This window comes from Salminus brasiliensis, chromosome 17 (assembly GCF_030463535.1).
Source record: "Salminus brasiliensis chromosome 17, fSalBra1.hap2, whole genome shotgun sequence".
Lineage (NCBI taxonomy): Eukaryota > Metazoa > Chordata > Actinopteri > Characiformes > Bryconidae > Salminus > Salminus brasiliensis.
In genome coordinates this window covers 7,547,106-7,567,244 of record NC_132894.1, presented here as the reverse complement: position 1 = coordinate 7,567,244, position 20,139 = coordinate 7,547,106, and the positions used below count along the sequence as shown (strand labels likewise).

At 42.2% G+C, this 20,139-nt stretch overlaps 1 protein-coding gene across 11 annotated transcripts in view; it reads left to right on the top strand.

Annotated features, from left to right (window-relative positions):
* The window catches only part of celf5a (cugbp, Elav-like family member 5a), a 264,942-nt gene that overhangs the window by 86,372 nt on the left and 158,431 nt on the right, over positions 1-20,139 (top strand). The window lies entirely within an intron of this gene.

Below are 20,139 nucleotides of genomic sequence, written 5' to 3'. Positions count from 1 at the left end.
TATTGTGGAGTCCCGCAGGGTTCTGTTTTAGGGTTCGTAAAATTGATACTAATTTTGGTAGTAATGCAGCTTTGAGAGTAAGGAACTGAAGTGGGGGCCCACATACAGGGTTTAATGGGTTTATAATATATAGAATAAATTCTTTTTTATCATTATCTTAAACTTGTTGCTTTTTAAGCTTCGTAGCTTAGCTTAGTTTTAACTGTGTTAGCTTTAGGTGTTTGTTGTTGTTGTTGTTGGTCAACAGCCTCGAGGTTAAGGTTATTTTCTTTTGTTTAAAGGAGCTTTATGCCAGAACTTATATTTTTGCTCCTGGGCTCCCCCTACAGTTGCGGAGCGTAATTCATTTTGACACCACTGCTGTTAATACCACTACATTGACCATTGATCAGCAGTAAACCCTGCACTGGTGTTTATTCATCTCTTGACAGTCTCATTCCTGTTTTGTGTAACTGTTGCTACACTATATGGACAAAAGTATTGAGACACCTGCTCCTTTATTGTTTTCTTCTGAAATCAATGGTATTAAAAATATTTTTTTTTCCTGCTTTGATGTGGGGTCATGCTATCTGCTCCAGAGAGTCCTATTCTATTGGCAATAATTCTCTACATGGACTCGACTAGCTGTGTGTGTGTGTGTATGTGTGGATTTGCATGTCTGTGTCAGCAATGGGTGCAAGTTAAAGTAGCTGAATGCATTCATTAGAATGGGTGTCCACAAGTGCTAACACTACCCATGACATCCTCAGAAAAGTATATGGTGTCATAATCTATCACAGAATATCACTGATAACCGATAACTGATATCGTATTGGCCACCCCTATCCGTGTTCTACTTTGTCTTTATCTCTCCATCTCTTTGGCCTAGTCTGTAATGCGCTGAGGAGAGGTGAGTGGTCAGTGAGAGAGATGAGGGCAGCGCTTGAGGCTGGGCGATGGCCTCCTCTGAGCAATGACTTTCATTCTGCTCATGGCAGCTGTGTCCACACAAGGCTCTGGGCTGCAGATATTTTAATCCATCACTGCGACGTGACCCGCTAAGCGTCCGCCCGGCCACGCGCCCTTTTTGGGGGTGTGATGCCGTCCTGGTGTGTGTGTTGATTTTGGGGGTGGGAGAGAGAGAGAGGGGGGGGTTGAAACAGAACATAGATGAAGTAGTGTAGTACGGATTAAATGCCAAGACAAAGTTTTCTTTTTTCCAGTCATTCCACTGTTGTTTTAATGCTGACAGGTGTTTGAACAGCACTGCAGCACAGTGCTGGAGAATGTGTACTGGGGAACATTGTAGCTTTGCGTGGTAGTTGTTCTCCTCAGAGTGTAAACATAGCGTTTATCAAATTAAAAAGGAGATCCTCAGGTGAAGGATTTCACTCTTTTATGTGATAGTAGACAGTTTCCACCCTGCCACAAACGTGGAAAAGGAGTGAAGAGACATTTGCTTCATTAGTTTTGCAGCAGCTGAGAGACTGCTACATTGTCGCTGTCACAAAAAAAAGTGTATCTCCAAAAACTGGAGATACAAAAGTGGAGATTTTTAAGTGACAACAATGATTTACAGCAGTAGGGCTGTAGTCAAGCGTATCTTTGTGGAATTAAAGGAAGACAACTATGCGTACATGAAGCAGGATCTAAAAGAGTTTGACACCAAGTCACAATAGACAACCATAAAAAAGTAAAAGAAGCTGTAACCCTATTCTGTGGTAGTAGAACACTTCCGGTCCACCAACTATGACCTTAACTGTACGTTGTGGAGTTATTTAATAGTTATGCATTACTAGTTATTTAACTGTTGTGTTCAGGAGTTATGATCCTATGTTTGTTGGTGACAATTAAAAATGAATATATCATCAAAAATGTTTGACATAATGTGAATCTGCCAGTTGTTCTCTACATTGAATGATTTACATTGTTGGAAAAACAAGGTTTTTGCATGACAGCTGGTCATAGTCTATATTTGAGACTAGTTTGGAAAGACTAAGTCTAAGTACAAATAATATCTAGTCCGAGACAAGTCTTTTGGATGTACAGTATATGGGCAAAAGTATTGGGACATGTACACATTACACCTACAGAAGCTTTTAAATGACGTCCCATTCTAAATCCATGGGCATTTATAAGGAGTTGGTCTCCCTCTGCAGCTCTAACAGCAGGTTTGGAGCTCAGCAGTTATTGAGTCAGCAAAGCGTTGAAGACTTTTATGCACTGGGCTGTGAGCTCAGCGCTCTGCCCTGACCACGCTCTGTAACTTTACGTGGTCTGACACTCGGTGTTGGAGTGCTGCGCTTCCTAATTTCACCACCTGACTTGGTGATTTCTATTACAGACTCACGCTGGAGTTCAGTGAGCTCTTTTGAAACACCCATTCTTGCACTAATGTGTGTAAAGGCAGACTGCATGGCTGGGGGCTTGATTTTATACACCTGTGGCCACGGGACTATAGGAAATGCCTGAATTTAATAATTAAGAGGTGTGTCCAAATACTTATGTTCATATAGTGTACTTCCAGATTCCATTTACAGTTTCTACTTTTCACCATGCGTCTCTGGTGTGACCAGATGGGACGTCAACATGGTCATAACTACTGTATTGTCCCACCAAGGGAACAGAATATGTTATACTGTCAGCTGTGGTCATCTGCTGGTCATCTCACTAAAAATGGCAAAAAGCCTGACAAATGATCATCACACACTATTGCTTTTAGCTGAGTAACCGTTGTCAATTTTAGCAGTAACATTTATCATATCTGTCCATTGCGCTGTAGTCGTCATGGTCCCATTGCTTGTTGTATGGTTGCTTAAGGATCTGGTGAAAGTTGTCTAAGATGGACATGAAACACACAAACCCATAACCCTGACACTTCCTCAAGCCTTCCCCCACTCTCACTGAGCTCCTGTCGCTAACTTCTGATGCGCTCGTGCATTTACGAGGCACCTCAGCCCCCTTCCCCCTCGGGAGTGCAGCAGTGGGCCAGTGTGCAGCGGAGTGAAGGCATCTGCCAAAGCTTGGCTTTGAAGCCATGTTCAGAGCCGCCAGCGGCTGCAGCAGTGGAGCTCCGCACGTGCCGGCTGACGTCGATCACCTCCACCTCCGCCTCCAGCCCCTACCAGCCCCACCAAACAGACAGGCCATCCACACAAAGGCTTTCAGGGACTGTGCAAGATTGCTCCCTTGTCTCGAACACACTTCTGACTCTCTTTTCTCTCTGATTTTATGAGCTCTTTTTTCTTTTCCTCGAGAGCTTTTCCCTACCCCTCAGGAGCTGGAGGTGTCTTCCCTGTGTCAAGATGTGCCGTGTTGCCCCATTCCATCTTGTCTTGCTCAGTTACAAGGTGAACAGTCTGATGATATATTGCCATTAGCATGATAAGTGAGTCCACTTTTCACTATATCATATGTACATCTAAAACACTGAACAGGGACAATAAGACCACCTGTCGAATATGCAGATATAAGATGGTCATCTGCATGCCCCCAAAACAGCTCACTCTACAAGATCTCTGAAGGGACCCTGTGGTCTCTGGCACCAAGACATAAGCATGAGAGACTAGCAGGAGCCGATGCTATTCCAGCGCATCCCACAAGAAAGTGGTACCTGTGAATCAGACCATGACAGCAGGACTCATCAGACCAGGCAATTTTCTTCATTAGCTCCAACGTCCAGTCTAGATGCTTTTTGAAAGGTTTGACAGTGGACAGGGGATAGCATGGCCACTCTGACTGTGAGCTATTCCTCCTATAACTGTCATTAAACCTGTGCCACAGGAGCCCAAAGGACAACATTTGTTGCCCTTGCACACCAATGAACCCTAGTCCACCGATCACGCCCAACATGCTGATGGCAGTTACTCACCACAGCTGACCAATAGCACTTCACAAGCTTAACTGTTCTAGAGATGCTCTAGCCCAGCCGTTTCCAAGTGTTGAAGAATTGTTCTAATGAGGCCTTTTTGTAATGCATTGTGAAGCAACCTTGAATGTGAAAGGCGCAGTAGAAAGGATTACAAAGGATTTTTGTTGGTGAAATTGCTGCAAAATGCTGCTTTAAATGAAGTTTCACATTCAAATTTACATTGTAAAAGGCAATCAGTCTTAATATTTAAAGGAACACTTATCCGCTTCTCCTCCTGTATGTATTACAAATAATGCTCTGTCACATTACACACTTTAATTCACTCAGCTCTCTGCAGTAGCTGAAGCAGTGTGTCCTCTTTTCTGTCCCTGAAATATCTGGAAATGCACAGCCTTTTGTGGTGAATTGGACTGCATTTGGAGCTGCAGTCCTCTGTGGGTTTCCCACTTCAGTTCAGGGTCACTTCAGAGTTCTTCACCGGGGCTTAGACTTCCACTGCAAAAGCGTTTCTAATGAAATTTTCTCTGGACCCATATTGCCAGGTATGTACTGCGATACTGGAACAGTGCGCTGGCTTGTGCATGTATTTTGGGAATGCCCTCGGAGTAATAGTGTCTGGTTAAAGATTGCAGCTTTAATGGCTAATGTCATGGGCATTTGTCTCTGGGCATCCCACACACTCCCTCTTCCTTCTGAGTGATGACTTTCTACTGACTCTCTGTCTTACTCGGCAGAATCCTTCTTGCATGCTAGGCACACTCTTCATCTGCTGCTGTTCCGTGTATTTATAATAAATGCGCAGATTTTTAACCTGCTGATTGTTGCAGATAATGAGAAATCAATTGCTGGGTTATGACTCTACTATGAAACCCGATTTTTCTCAGAAACTAAAATAATTCTGTTTAAGAGGCATGTTTTCTGAATCACAGTTGGGTGGGAACAGAAAGCACGTACCAGCGTTGTGTAATCAGGATACAAAAAAGGTGACTGTATTGGTTAGTCAGACAGTAATCAGATTAAAGGATTAATCAGCAGGATAACATTAAAACTGCACAAATTCTAATCTAGTCTTGTATTGCTGTTTTGCTTCATTTTCAGTAGATTTTAAGGCTGTGTTCTATTTGGTCTATGTGGTCTATATAGCACAGAAAGGGTCAAAGCACCCTTTTCCAGTACTATACCGATGCTTTTTAATAAGAGAGGTCAACTGAGAATAGCCAGAGTGGTTGGATCTGACAGAAGAGCTACAGTAACCTAGATAACCACTCAATTGTACAATTGTGGTAAGCAGAGAAGCATCTTAGAAGGCACCACATGTCAAAGCCCATGTGGTGTTTCTCTTCTGTCCGCCAAGAACAGAAAGCTGAGGCTGCAGTGGACACAGTTGAAGACTGGAGATACATAGCCTGGTCTGATGAGTCTCTATTTTCTGCAGAGGGGCAGATTTGTTTTGTTTTTTAATTTTTGATATTTTCTTTTTTTATTTTGTCCATTTTCTTCATCTTTTTTTTCTCCAAATTTGGTACTGCAAATGAACCCACCTGTTTATAGCTCCTCCTAGCACTAGCAATGCTCCTGACACTAAGGTAAGGTAAGGAGTTAACACATCATCAGGCAGCCGACACGTTTGGCAGAAAGTGCACCAACTTACAGCCATTTGTGCCGGCCAGCATCACTTCAAGAGTGATGAGGAGAGAGTGCTATCTATCCACCAGTACAGAGCACAGACAATTGTGCTTTCTCAGACTCAGGCAGCTGATATCAAAGCTGCAAGGCTCGGGATTCGAACTCGCAACCTTCCGGGCCATAGTGGTAGCGCATTAAGCATACAACAGTATGAATCTATGGACCCAGCCTGGCTTGTGTCAACAGTCCAGGCCGGTGGAGGTGGCGTAATGGTATAACACCAATCAATCATCGCTTGATGGCCACAGCCTCCCTACATGGCCACAATTTACCCATCTACTAATGGCTACTTCCAGCATAAAGATGCACTATTTTACAGAACAAACTGGTTTCATGAGCATTACACTGTTCCAGTCATCGGATCAGAATCCCGTAGAACACCTAGGGTGTGGTAGATTAAGAGCAAAGTGCTCCTGAAAATCCAATCATGTCAGCAGGGCCTGAGTCTCTGAGGCAAATTTCCAATATCTTGTGGAATCCTTTCCATGAAGAATTGAGGCTGTTTTGGGGTCAAAGGGAGACCCTATCCTGTGTCGGCATTGTCTTCCTAATATAACATAAAGATATTATGCATTGAACACCTGAAGACGCTTGCTTAGCTATGCATATATGCATATATTTGTTCCGTTGACCTTTGTGAAAAGGATTTTCACACCTTTCCGCGTGGATTGCTCCAGCGAGGTTAATGACATGGGAATTGACCGCGGCTCAGCCTGAGGAGAGAAGCGCAGTTTGTTTGGCTAATCGGGCAAATTAGAGACGTGAAGCAGCAGCAGCAGCAGCAGCAGCAGGAGCAGCCTGAGCTGGAACACGGATCCAGGCGTGGAACTCCCGTTGGGAAAAGCCCGGGAGATGTCTGAACAGCCGCCATGACTGATACCTAGGCTGATCAAGGTTATTGGGCCAAGGCAAAGTCAAATGAGCGCTGTCATGTTGGTTTATGGTTCCTGTCCAGCACCTGCGTCGTACTGACCCCGGGTTAGCGAGTGAATCGGAAAAGCCTCACACGCTGGGTTTGATCTGCTCCAGATCACATACCTAATCGGACACATCTGTGAAGGAAGATATCTTACTGGCGTTCCTTTAGGGTGGGCTAGACCGAATGAGGCTTCCTAGAATCACATATTCCTAAAAATAAAGGTTCCTAAATGGTTATTGGCTTAGATGTGTGGTACTAGAGGAAAATACACACTTAATGGTCTAGAACCTTTGTATTATGTGGAGGTGTTCAACTTCACAAAGATTCTTCACACTTGCACATCTCTGAATTACAGTGTGGCTCTCAAAAAGCATCCACTGGAAGGTTTTTGATAGATCCAAAAGTGATATCTGTGGCATTTCTCCTGTTTACAGGAGCTTGCAGTCAGATTACTTTATTTCATTACACCATCCAAGATAAAGCGCCCTGACAATTAGATAAATACTGTTTAATGCATTAAACAAATTAGATTGACTTATAAACCTAAAGGCTTCCTCAGAGTCACTCACTGAGGAGGACTGCTATGGATATATGGAGTCAGCCAGTACTTTAGGGCTTCTGTTAAAGCCCTGCCTGACAGTACAAGCTCTGGCATTGCTATTGATTATTGATCAAGGTTACAGAGAGACATAGGGAGAGAGAGAAAGCCAGACTAGCACGGTTCAGCTCAGGCCGGCTAGCGTTCCCCATTACCCTTTCACCTTAGGAGTCCCTCCCTGGCCTCATGCATTTTACTAGAAAGATTTACAGCGACTGCAGGACATGAGCAGAGCATGATTTACCCCAGAACAATAAAAGCTGTTGAAGTCCATGGCTTTGGACCACAGTGGCCATTGTGTTAAAGGTCAGAGAGCAGTTCATATAAATAATTTGTGTGAATAATCCAGATAAACATTGGCCGATGTGTTGTGCATTACAAACAGGTAAAGCCAACTGCTACAGGAATGAAGGTTGTAATTGGAATTTAAGATCATTTCTTGAATTTTGTAGATCTTTTTGAGATTCCTAAAAGGTGATCCCAAATGCTAAATGAAAGTTGATTTTCCCCAAAATTTAGATTTTTCTTTTGGAATTTGTTTGGAATGTGAAATTTAGATTTTGGAATTTCATTTGTTTTTTTCTAGAATGGTATCAAGGACAGGTTCTTTGTTTTGGGATGCAAACTCATATTGCCATATGGTCATAACAATTTTTGAAATTCCAAAAATTCCAAAATTTCACATTCCAATTTTAGTTTGAAGTATATTTGTTGTATATTTAAGTTTCTGGGAATGTGAAATTGTTCTTTTGGAATTTCAGCTGTTTTCTAGAATGGTACCAAGGAAAGGATCTGTGTAACTGTAAACTGTCATTCCAATAGTTTGAAGGTCAAGGAACATTGTCCTCAAATATGGAATCTCAAATCTTTCATTTTGGGAAGCAAACTAAATGGTAATTTAAAATTCTTATTATATTTCAAAATGAAAGATTTGAGAGGTGATCCAAAATGCTAAATGCATTTTCCCCAAATATCAAATGGCATTTTTTAGATTTTTTTTAAAACACATTCCCAGAAGTTCCCAAATGCTAAAAAAAATATAGTTTTCCCAGAATTTGCAGAATTTTCCCAGAACTTTGCTATCATCATATACAGAATTTAAACAGTATCAGTTTGAAGGTCTGCATCCCAAAATAAAAGACTTCCGATTCCTAAAAGGGGATCCCAAATGCTGAAAGAATGTTTTCCCTGGATTTAAAATCAAATTTTTTGGATTTTGAGAAGTTTCTTAAAATTGCTACTGAAATGTTAAATCATCTCTGGAATGTCCTCATGTGTCAGTGTCAGTTTGAGGGTCTGTATCCCAATCCCATCTGACCATTCCATGTAAGATTCCAAAGGTTATCTCAAATGCTAAAAGAAATTCTTTAATTGGAAATATTGGTTAAATCAATTCACTGAATTTTGTCTGAAGGACGATGATAATCTTAAGCTGTTGTTTAGATTTTAACTGCATCTGCTTTTCTGCATTTTCACAATCAGCAAAAACACAGCTAGGTTTGGCTATTTAAACATTTAGAAGGCAACCCAAAGACCTTGTAAACAGGATCTGTCCACATCTGCTCTTAGTATTGAAGTCTAAAAATGGCGATGTCTAAAGGACAAGTCAATTACCTCTCCGGCATTTTACCCTCTGCTTCTTCTCTAACTAACTGTCAAAACAAGTCCTAATTCGACTTATTATCCCAAGGGGGATGAAAACTTGGAGAGACAATGGGCAAATGCCAGCAAGAATGCGGAGCGCAGAAGCCAGAGGCGGCCAAAGCAGGCGCGGGCTCTGCGGGGAGCAGCGAGCGTGTGGGAGTGTATTGGTGGATTAGAGGAAAAGGGCAGGCGAAGGGAAGGAGGGACAGATAATAAAGAGAGAGAGAGTGAGCAGCTGTTGAGAGGCTGAGAAGAGAGAGCTGGGGGGGGGGGGGTGAAGGGGGGGGGGGGAAGAGGAGGAGGGGAGTGATCTGGACTTTTCTGTTGAGGAGCCGAAGGCGAGGGGAAAGTGATTTTGCCCTTGCAATTTCAATCCTTGCCTCTCCTCGTCACCATCAAGGACGATAAAGAGTGGCACAGCCACAGGGCAGTGCTAAGATGGCCACACTCGGGCTAACCGCGGCCAGCTCTTTTACTCAGGAAGATCTAAGTGGTCTATGAGTGCATGCGAGAGGGGGATTTTGGTGCTTGGGACATATGCTTGTGGAATCGGTATTCGTTTGCATTTAATTTAAAAGGAAACAAATAGACAAAAGTATTTGGACACACCTCGTAATAATTGAATTCAGCTGTTCATTCAGTCTCATCGCCACAGGTGTATAAAATCAAACTCCTAGCCATGCAGTCTGCCTTTACACACAATAATGAAAGAATAGGAGGTTCGAAAGAGCTCACTGAATTCCAGCGTGGTACTATAATGGGAGCCACCGCTGCAACATCAAGTCAGTAGGTGAAATTTCTTCTCTCCTAGATATTCCACCATCAGCTGTGAGCGGTGTTATTGAAGAGTGGAGGCAGCTCAGCCACCAAGTGTCAGAACACGTAAAGTTACAGAGCGGGGTCAGGGCCGAGTGCTGAGCTCAGAGAATAGTGCAGAAAAGTGACTTAATAACTGCAGAGCTCCAGACCCCCTGTTAGAGCTGCAAAGGTGGGACCGACTCTATATTAATGCCTATGTGTTTAGAATGGGCGGCATGGTGGCGCCGCAGGTAGTGCATCTGTCGCACAGCTCCTGGGGCCTGGGATTGTGGGTTTGATCCTCTGTGAGCAGTGTTCTCCTAGCACCCAAACACACAAGGCAGGATAATTGGCTATACTAAATTGTCCCTGGTTGTGAGTGTGGATGTGAACGGTTGTGTGTGGTACCCTACAATGGACTGGCACCCTGTCCAAAAGATATTCCTGCCTTGTGCCCAGTGATTCTGGGCAGGCTCTGGATCTGCTGTGACCCTGACCAGGAAGACACACATAGGAAGTTGAATTGTTGGATTTAGAATGGGATGTCCTAAAAGCTGCTGTAGGTGTCCCAATACTTTTGTCCATACAGTTTATATAAGATCTTAGTTTAGTCCTAGTTAGTAATAGCTATAATTGAGACTTCAGCTCTAGGGGAGGCAGTGTTGTTACTTACTGCACTACACCAACCCCTATAACCTAATACACTTTTTGGACAAAAGTATTGGGACACCTGATTATTCATTGTTACTAAATCAAGGGTATTAAAAAGAGTTGTTGGACTAACTTTCTCTATTGTACAGGGAAGGCATAACTCAGGCTCTGTATATGTCAGCTTGTCCAGAAATGTGCGGATATATAATGCGTGTCCATCTCTAAAGCACAAATTACTCTTTCTGACTGTAGGGGGAGCCCAGGAGTAATAATTACCAGTTCTCACATACTGCTGCTTTAATGGTGGCCCAGGACTTTAGTTCTGAGTTGATTTTATGGCCAATCGGCTTGTCTGCTGCATTATTTTAGTTTAGTGAGCTCATTAATATTCACAGGACCTGTGTTTGCCCCCTCCCCTTTAGCACTTAATTACCAGCATCGTTCAGCTCTTTGCAGCTGCCGCTCATGTTTTATTCAGCATTAAGTGCATCTCCGCTAGTCATTAATAATGCCTGGTACTCCTCAACCAGAGGAGACAACTCACGTGAAAAACGCTGAGGTGTGTGTATATGTGTATATGTGTGTGTGTGTGTGTGTGTGTGTGTGTGTGTGTGCGTGTGTGTGTGTGTGTGTGTGTATGTGTATGTTTGCATGCTGTGATGTTGGTGTCATAGATGATGAAGGTGATTATTGTTTTGGGTGTGTTTAGGAGTTGTAGCTGGGAGGGGTATTTGCATATGTGTGTATGTGGGTGTGTGTGTGTGTGTTTGTGTGCATTTTATTCTATTAAAAATGGGACTGAAATATTTGTCAGCACGCCTCAGTGGCATTTAATCTCCCGTTGTTCATCAGTTTCTGCTTGATTTATTTCTTCACCTTTTGCTTATTTATTGAATTTAATTACACACCCCCAAAACCCAGCATAGCAGGTGCCGGCGCGTGTGTGTTTGCATATGAATGCACGTACCTGGTGGTAGCTTGTTTTCTTCTAGCCGCCTCTTGGCCCAAATCCACCATAGAGGAGCCAGTTAATTACTATAAAACTCCCATTAGGTAGCTGCCAGGCCACAGGCAGAGCTGAGCGACGTGCGGTCTGTGGCAGCCGGCACAGCTAGACTAAAACATCCCCTTGTTTGTAGTGCAGGAACCCGGGCGGTGTGCTCAAACCACCTAGTGATCAACGGCGACTGTAGGGAACAGAGATGGCATGATGCCACTTTTTCTTTCCCAAGACAGAGACTGAAATCTGGAATATCAGTCGATACAAATCCGTTAATGCCTTATCAAAAGTTTTTTAAGCGAGCTGTTTTCAACTGAAGCTCTTTACTTAAGATGAGCATCTAAAAACAGGCACGCCATGGGGATGTTCAGGAATTTTCCTGGTGGGCCAGTCCAGTGAAGGCCTGTTTCCTAACCCAGAAGTATATATATATATATATATATATATATATATATATATATATATATATATATATATACCATATGTAAACCTCTACCAGCCATAACATTAGCACAGCCAGATGGGGCAAGCATAATAATCTGAGCCAGTTTTAACTGTGATGGCTAGACGACTGAGTCAGAGCATGTTTTTTTTTCAGTAGCTACCAAAAGTGCTCCAAGAAAGGACATCCGGTTAACTGGTGACAGGGTCATGGGCACCTAATGCTTATTGATGCAATCCATGGATGCCCCACCTCACATCCTACACATCTTGAAGCCAGATACCAAAGGGCAGTCTTGTAAAGTCCATTTGGTGGCATACTGCTTTATGTCTTAATACAAACAGTAAATGAAGATGGCTTATATAATACTAAAAAGGGTTCTTTGACTTTGACAGTAGAGCCTTTTTGGTGCCAGATACCACAGGATGCCTTCAGACATCTCGTAAAGTCCAGAGTCCATGGTCAGATGGTGACAAAAGAGAGAGACTTACTGAATATTAGGCAGGTATTATGGCTGATCGGCTGAGATATATATATATATATATATATATAGAGAGAGAGAGAGAGAGAGAAAGAGAGATCAGCCTTAACAATAGCACCACCTGCCTAATCAGCTCCTAATCTCCATGCCTCTTTGTGCTGTTGTGAGAAAGAAGCAAGGTGATTAGGAGCTACGGAGCTCAGTTTCTATATAAAGCATGAAGAGTGTAAGGAGCATGAAGAGTAAAACCAGATTTTTTAAAGGAGATACTATTGGAACAAACTACCATTGATACAGTTGAGCTTTAAGAAACAGAAAGTTTTTATAAATATTACATTTATTACACCGCAGATAGCCTATAGATTGATAATTATATTGTTGGGATACAGCCCAGTGCTTCTGTTGATGTGGTTTAGCCATAGATTTGACATAGTTTAGGAATCATAAAATACAGATTCTAATAATTCATATGTAGTAATATGTAAAAACACACACTGTTGAGTCTGCTCTTACTGTGAGAACTAGGGAATAACTGGACAGAGGTGCTAGCATGGCAAGGTCACAGGGGTCAAGCGTGATTTGCAGCAGCAGAACCTCACGGGATGACTGTATGAAGCAGTTGCATGGGGTGATTAGTTGCAGGGCAGGTGCCTGGCAGACTGTCTGTGTGTGTGTGCGTGGCTTTAAAATGAAATAGCTCCCAACTAGTGCATTTATGTGTGTGTGTGTGTGTGTGTGTGTTTGTAGTGCGTGTCTGTGTGTGTGTGTGTGTGTGTGTGTGTGTGTGTGTGTGTGTGTGCAGTATGTAATTGGCCTACAGTTATGGCTTGTACATGTGGAAGAAGCAATGGAGGCTGGGCACATGTGCACATACATCTACATGTATGTGTGTGTGTGTGTGTGAATGTATGTGTGTTGTGTATGTGAGTGTGTGAGTCAGAGTGATGACAGTGATGCCTTCTGCCAGAGGGAGAGTGTTAGGGGAGCGGCCTGCTAGCATGCTTCACCATCAGCACTGACCCTTCCTGTCACATCCACTGAGGACAGGCAGAGATACACACACACACACACACACAAATAAATGCCCCTCCTCCCTTCTGCCTGGGTGAGTCAGTGGTTGGGCAGTGAGTCAGGTGTAAGGGACGATGAATCACGCGTGTGTGAGCGCAGCTCGCTTCCATAAGCTGCACATTCAGGCAGCCTCTGTCTCACTGCACTCCATACACACTCTGGTATGGTGGGACAATTGGCCCAAAAAATCTCCCAAAGTAGGTTTTAGATCGATGTTCTTGATATTTATTGATCATTCCTGATGATTATTTTAACCCTTTAGAGTTATTAGTCCCTCTCCCTGAACCTGAAATCATGCAGGTTGTGCTTCTTTTTTGGCGACTGGCTGAACTGGAGGGTAGTACTTCAGTATATGCCCATTATGATGTGCTTATTACAAAGCCAGCAGTGATGACTACCTGCTCCTTAATATATCAGTAAGCAATAAATCTATTATGTTGGGGTCATGCAGACACGTACATGGTAAATAATTATAAAATTATACAGCTACTGATTTGTATAAGAATTAAGTTGCTTACTCTAATAGGACTATATTAACTATGTGGGATGCACACAGGATGCATTTCCTATATATATATATTATTAATACCTGCATGGATGCTACCTGTGACAGCTGGCTGCATGACTTTAATTTGAGTGCAAGCGGCATATTACTGCATTATTAAATAATAACTAAATAACTATAAAAAATATGATGCATTTTCTTACAGCTCTTGCACAGGTAGCATCTGTTCATAAATATACCTAGAGTTTGTTCCAGGCAGTTGGAAAAAATTCCTGGGGCATATTGTTACCCTCTGACCTCAATTTTTCATCTCTGTAGTTTTTAGTTGTATGCTGTAGTTATTTAGCTATTGCTTATTAATATAGTAATAAGCAGCTAGTTAATTACCAACTGCTGACTTGTTATGACTTAACAAGAGCAATATAGATGATTTGGAAAATGCTTTATTAATGTGTAATATAGATGCATTCTGAAAACAGAGTGGTCTGGTTTTATGTACTTATGTCACATGCACATTCATCATTACAGTGTGGTTAAGGCTAGAATAAGGGTTTAGATTTGGTTTAGGTTTAGATTGAGGTGTAGGTTAAGATTAGAAGATGGGTTAGAATAAGGGTTCAGATTTGGTTTAGGTTTAGATTGAGGTGTAGGTTAAGATTAGAAGATGGGTTAGAATAAGGGTTCAGATTTGGTTTAGGTTTAGATTGAGGTGTAGGTTAGGATTAGAAGATTTGGTTTAGGTGTTGATGAAAATAATACAATTTGTTTGTTGTTTTTGCTTGTAGCCTTTTCTTCATTCCTATAGGTCACATTTTTTTAGATATTTAGAAAGTTCTGTATTCAGAAATTCAAAGATTCCATTTTTCAGTAAGATTGTGATGCTATTTATTAAATATATTTAAAAATGTAATGTCCTAAATTCAAAGTAATGCAAAACAGAAGCATTTTCACTAGTGGTCTCAACTCCTTTGAACCCTACTGTAGATACATTTCATGTCATTTCATGTTTGTTTCATATTAGCTCATGTTCTCAAGCACTAAAGCAGAAGAATACGCCCGAACTTAGCAAGTTTAAAAACTCAGCGAGGGCGAGAGAGGCGTACTTATCTTCACATGCATGAAAAAGAAACGTATCAGGACTCTTGAGGTGTGTAAGAGGGTGTGAGAGGGTCTATAGGGATTTACAAGTGTCCCGAAGGTGTGCTCACAGTTTGCCGTGAGAGGGAATGCAAGCAGTAGCAGCTTTGTATATTTCGGAAGCAGAATAATGAAGGAGAAGCCTTGGATTATGAAATATATATATATAAAAGTCTGGAATTTTAAACTCTGACATTGCATCAGGTGCCGGGAACGAGGAAGAATCGGTAGACCATGAGACGGAAAAGAGAACTTTGCATTTCCTTTTTCACATTGGAGATGCCGGGTTTATACAGGAGTGCATCAGTTATTAGTGATTCCTGAAGGCATCTCAGGTCTCAGTCCTGCATTCTTAAAGATAGAGGTGCTTCCAATGATTCTTTGAGAGACCAGGCCATAGAAGAACCACCATTGCTTCCATAAAGAACTGTGTTTATAATCGCTTCATATAGCAGCATAATATAGTCATCGTTTGGACTATAAGGACATATAAGGATAAAAGTATTGGGACACCTTCCAAATACTACAATTCATTGTCTTCAAGATCAAAAGTATTAAAAAAAGAGTTGATCCTGCTTTTTTTGGATTTTAGAGCATTGCTGTGAGGATTTGATTGCATCCAGTAACAAGAGCGTGGGTCAGCATGTTAGTTGTTACCCCAACTCAAATCAAATCATCCCAAAAGTATTAGATGGAGCACTAACCATCATTCCAGAGAACACAGTCCCACTGCTCCACAGCTCAGTGCTGGGGGGCTTTATATCTCTCTAGCCCACGTCTGGCATAAGGAGGCATGGTGCCAATAGGTTCATGTTTATCTGCTCCAGAGAGTCTTATTCTACTGGCAGTACTTCTCTACAGGGACTAGACAAGCTGTGTATGTGTGTCAGCAGTGAGTGCAACTTAAAGTAGCTGAATGTATTCATAAGAAGGGTTGTCCACAAACATTTGGACATATGGTGTACGTTAGATTCCAAGCCTGTCTCAGACTGCTGAAGCATCATCGCACCATTAAAGATAATTAAATGAATTAGTGACAACATCAATAGATTAAAAAGCTATTAGAAAAGCATTATTTGGGTTCTGCTGTGTTATGAGCAGTTTCACTACTCAGGCTTTTCATTTTTAGCCTCGTGAAAGAAGAGGCTGGTAGTTTCCAGGCACTTTATTATCGTCTTGCTATTAGTACTTGGCTGAGATTCAATTGACTATGTAATTGTAGCATTTGTGGCTATCATACGTTTTACTACTGAAATGTGTTCAGACACTTGCTGTACTTGGAGAAGCTTTTTTAAATGAGTCGGAATCAGATCCAGACATTATCCAGAGTTACCCGTCCACACGTCTAGCCTACAGCAGGAGATTTTCTGTGTCTGACACGTTCTCACTACAGGAAATATTATATATTAGGCAAGGGGCGGCGCCTGTGTAGCCCGTGCAGGAAGCACGGCAGCACCTTGAAGATGGCAAACGAGGCTACTGACTCATCCCTAATGATGTCATCAACATGCCCACTGTCAGTTCTCTGATGAGACGTGGGGACATTACCCAGTACTCGGACATTACCCAGACTTTCTACCATGGGACTTGCAGGATAAAGTCTGGGTACGGTACGGCTGATCCGGACATTTGCGTTCAGAAGTACAGCTCTCTGGGTTACCGTACTGTTGTATGTCTGAAAGGGGCTTTAGGCCTCGTTTCAGCTAGACATATACGATTAGATGAATCCTTGCAAAAGGCTTCCAGTTCTGTGGGATCTTTGGGCCGTGCTGCAAGCATTGAATTCTGCTGTGAGGACGCAGCAAAGGTTTTCTTCTGATGACTCTGCCATGAAGGTAAAATTTGTGCAGGTGCTGCTGCACAGTAGAATAGTGCACCACCAGTCTATAAGTATGATAAATCTTCCTGAAGGTCTTTTGCAGTGAAATGATCACATGGGGGGGGGGGCTGAATTTTGCGAGTCTGTACCAATACCACTGAAATTTTACGATTCTAATCATCGTTCATGCTAAAAAAAAAAACAGTTAAATAAACATAGTTCAACATTTTTTATTGAACAGTACTTATTTAATAATTTTACTTATTTAATTAATTCCACATTTTTTTCCAGCAACAAGAGTGGGATAGAGCCTTAATAAAGTGTTATCTTCTCTTCAAGTAATGAACAAATATCAAATATGAAAAAATCATAATGCTGCACATATCCTTCAAGTATATAAACAAACACTACTGTGTTATGAAAGTCACTCAGCCTGATATGGCACAGCAAGTCACCAGCAGTGTAATCTAGTGGTCATTATATGTCAGTAACAGCTTCCTTGTATAACGACTCTTCGTTAGGACTTCTCTGGCTTTGTGTGCATCATTATTCTCATTTTCAGAGCGATAGGTGGCTGTTTAGAGGAGCCTATGGCTGCTGATTTGGGCTGAGGTTTGAGCAGTCTATGGTTTGAATGGTGACTATGAGCAAGCCATAGCCCTAACAAGCTAATTAAGATCTGAGGGCTTGGTAAAAGTCATCTGAGAGCTCAGATCTCCTTTCCTTTTTACTCTAAAACTGTACAAAACAGAAAAAATACACTAATCCCCCCCTAACATCTTTCATATGTTTCATATTTGAAGCCTATTTTACTGGATGGTCGAAGAGCAGAGAATGGCTGTGTCTGTGTGTGTTTGTGTGTACATTTGTGTGTGTTTGTCCATATTTTCCCAAGCTTACCACTGGTGGCCCCCTGTGGTCTTGAAGGTTCATGCAGCACTATTAGCCCTCGCAGCGTGTGCTGATTTAGGTGGCTTGTCAGGGGGAGGGGGTCCTCGCCGCTGTCTTTTCCTGGAATTACCTGCACTCCTCCTGGAAAAACAGCATTAAAACAATAGGGTGAAGGAGTGAAGAGAGAGAGAGAGAAAGAGAGAGAGAACGAGAAGGGGGATGGTGGGGTAGGGGGTTAAGGGTCCTGGATAGTATTTGATTTACACCCAAAGAACGGCAGGGTGAGGGGAATTAGAAAACGAGCTGCAGAGAGCAGCTCCCCCTGTAAGCAAGGCTGCTGCGCTCACACAGTGGGGTTTAGCATGACGCAAAGACTTAAAGGTGCTTTTTCTGCAGCAGCTCTTCGGGAACGGTTCAGCATGTTTAGAACAGAGGAGATTATCCAGCCTCTCCACACTTGCATTGCAGATGATGCAGCTCTAATGGGAGGCAGGTGTATGGGAGTCCAGCAGGGCAGTAGCAGGGTCTGAAACCATGGAGTGGAATTCCAGGCTCTACAGCAGTCTCCAACAATGCAGCCGTGATTTCCAGAGAACATCAAAGGTCACTGCAGGATTCATCAGAGTGAAAGTGGACCAAAGTGCCCCGCGAGTCTGTCATTACTACACAGCAGACGTTACTTCAAAAGAGGCAACTTATTAGGCTCTGGCCTCTCTGGAATAACAACAGCATCTCTGTACAGTTTAATACGAAGACCCTCATGCTTTTACTGCTGCTCATCATAGAGCAGAAACAGTAGCTGCAAGCTAATAAACCATAAGCCAATGAAGTGTGGAGCTTAGTCAAAACTTTACGCTTGTGTCTTAAAGCATGAGTTAACTATGAATATTTTTTACACACACATACTCCTTGTCATGTCAAGTGATTTGTCCAATAAAATCCATTTTATGCTGATAAATTGTGCAGTTCCAAACCTGGCTAGTACGCCCCCAGTGGGTGAATATTCAGTTCTTCTGCGTAAGTAACTTTAGCCCAATTGATTAACGAGGATGTTGTTTTTGCCAACTATTATGTAGCACTGTGCTGCGACCTTTCTAAATGTTGACCCAATGGTTGCCGCTTGCTCCTTTCTTCCCTTTTTGCTCCTCACAAAGCCCCACCTTCAAATGCTGTGTCTAAGTGGCGTCGGAAACTGAGAAATATTGTTCATACCAAATTGCACTCGAACAGTCAGTGAAGTTGATTAAGTGGGAAACTCGAGATTCTAGATGACATATGAGTTTATGAGATGAGGCATATTTTTTTATATATAATTTTCACACTCCAATGCTCAGCTGACTAATATGAATTGTTTAGTTTGATATTTGGATGAGTCAGTGCCGTTAGTGGACGGGTCTTCCGACGATCACCTGAACAGAGTGAAGTTGTATTAACTAGTTAACCACAAATACAACTTCTGATGAGCACTTGAACGCAGCATAGCTCACAGGTTTTCCTTCTTTTTTGTCTTTTTCTTACTGGCCAGAATTAAGTATATTGTATTATACTGTATATAAAATAACAATTTATTAATATAGTAAGTGCTTCCAAACTTACCAGGTGTTCTTAAACTGCTGTAAGTTGAACATAAGGCAGTTAGTGAATATATTCATAGTTGTGACATCACAACCTCAGTAAATTCATCATGATTGTGACATCACACCTATGATGAATTCAAAATGGGCTGTTTTACAGGTAACTGTCCCTATATGTTTCCTCACTATATTGTCATGACAGCTGGTATCTCCAAAACATCAACTTTACAACCTTCTTAAGTTTTAATGGAAGTCAAAGTAAAGTAAGTCCTTTTAGAGCATTTCTGTTGGTCCAATCATCGTGACATTTTTACACAAAATATAGAACAACTGTTGAGTTCAAATTCTGTCAAAAAGTGATAATCAACAAAATGACATCATGTACTGTATAGAGTGGAAAATCAACTGTTTTGTCTCATGATATGGATATGATATGGGACGTTTTCTCTTTTGGCTGCATCTTGACCCCAAAAAGCTTTCTGTGCAGTTGCTAATGTATCATTCCCGAACACACCCGTACTGCATATGCCTCCTCACTTTCAGCCTGTGATATTTGCCTCACCTGCCCCGCTCCGCCAGATTCATCATTAACAACAGTCTGAATGAGTCCATGGCTCATCGATTTTACCTCATGGTTGGTCCCTATATCTCTGCTCGCAGCTTACAACAGAAAGCAAATTACTGGGCTGCACAGCAGAGATTGGGTGTGCCTGCCTGCGCTCTCTATTACTGGCCGTGCTCGTTTAGGATTCCTTCCTTTATGCATTTGGAGATAAATAACCCAGCCCCTTATAAGCCCAGACCGTTTGCATCCGTGCACGGGCAGCCGAGATGTCGGGGCGGTTAAGTTTCAGCGGTGTTGTGCATCCTCCAAAAGCCAACAAACGGCAGCTTCATTGATTGCTTGCTGCACACCAAAATAACACGCTGCTCAAATGAGGGTCGGGCCGAAAGGTCCCTTGGCTGCGGTAAAAATGAGGGAGATTATGTGTACGTGTGTGTATGTATGGCATGTGTGTGTGTGTGTGTGTGTGTGTGTGTGAGGAGGCCAATAGAAAACCTCAACTCATTAA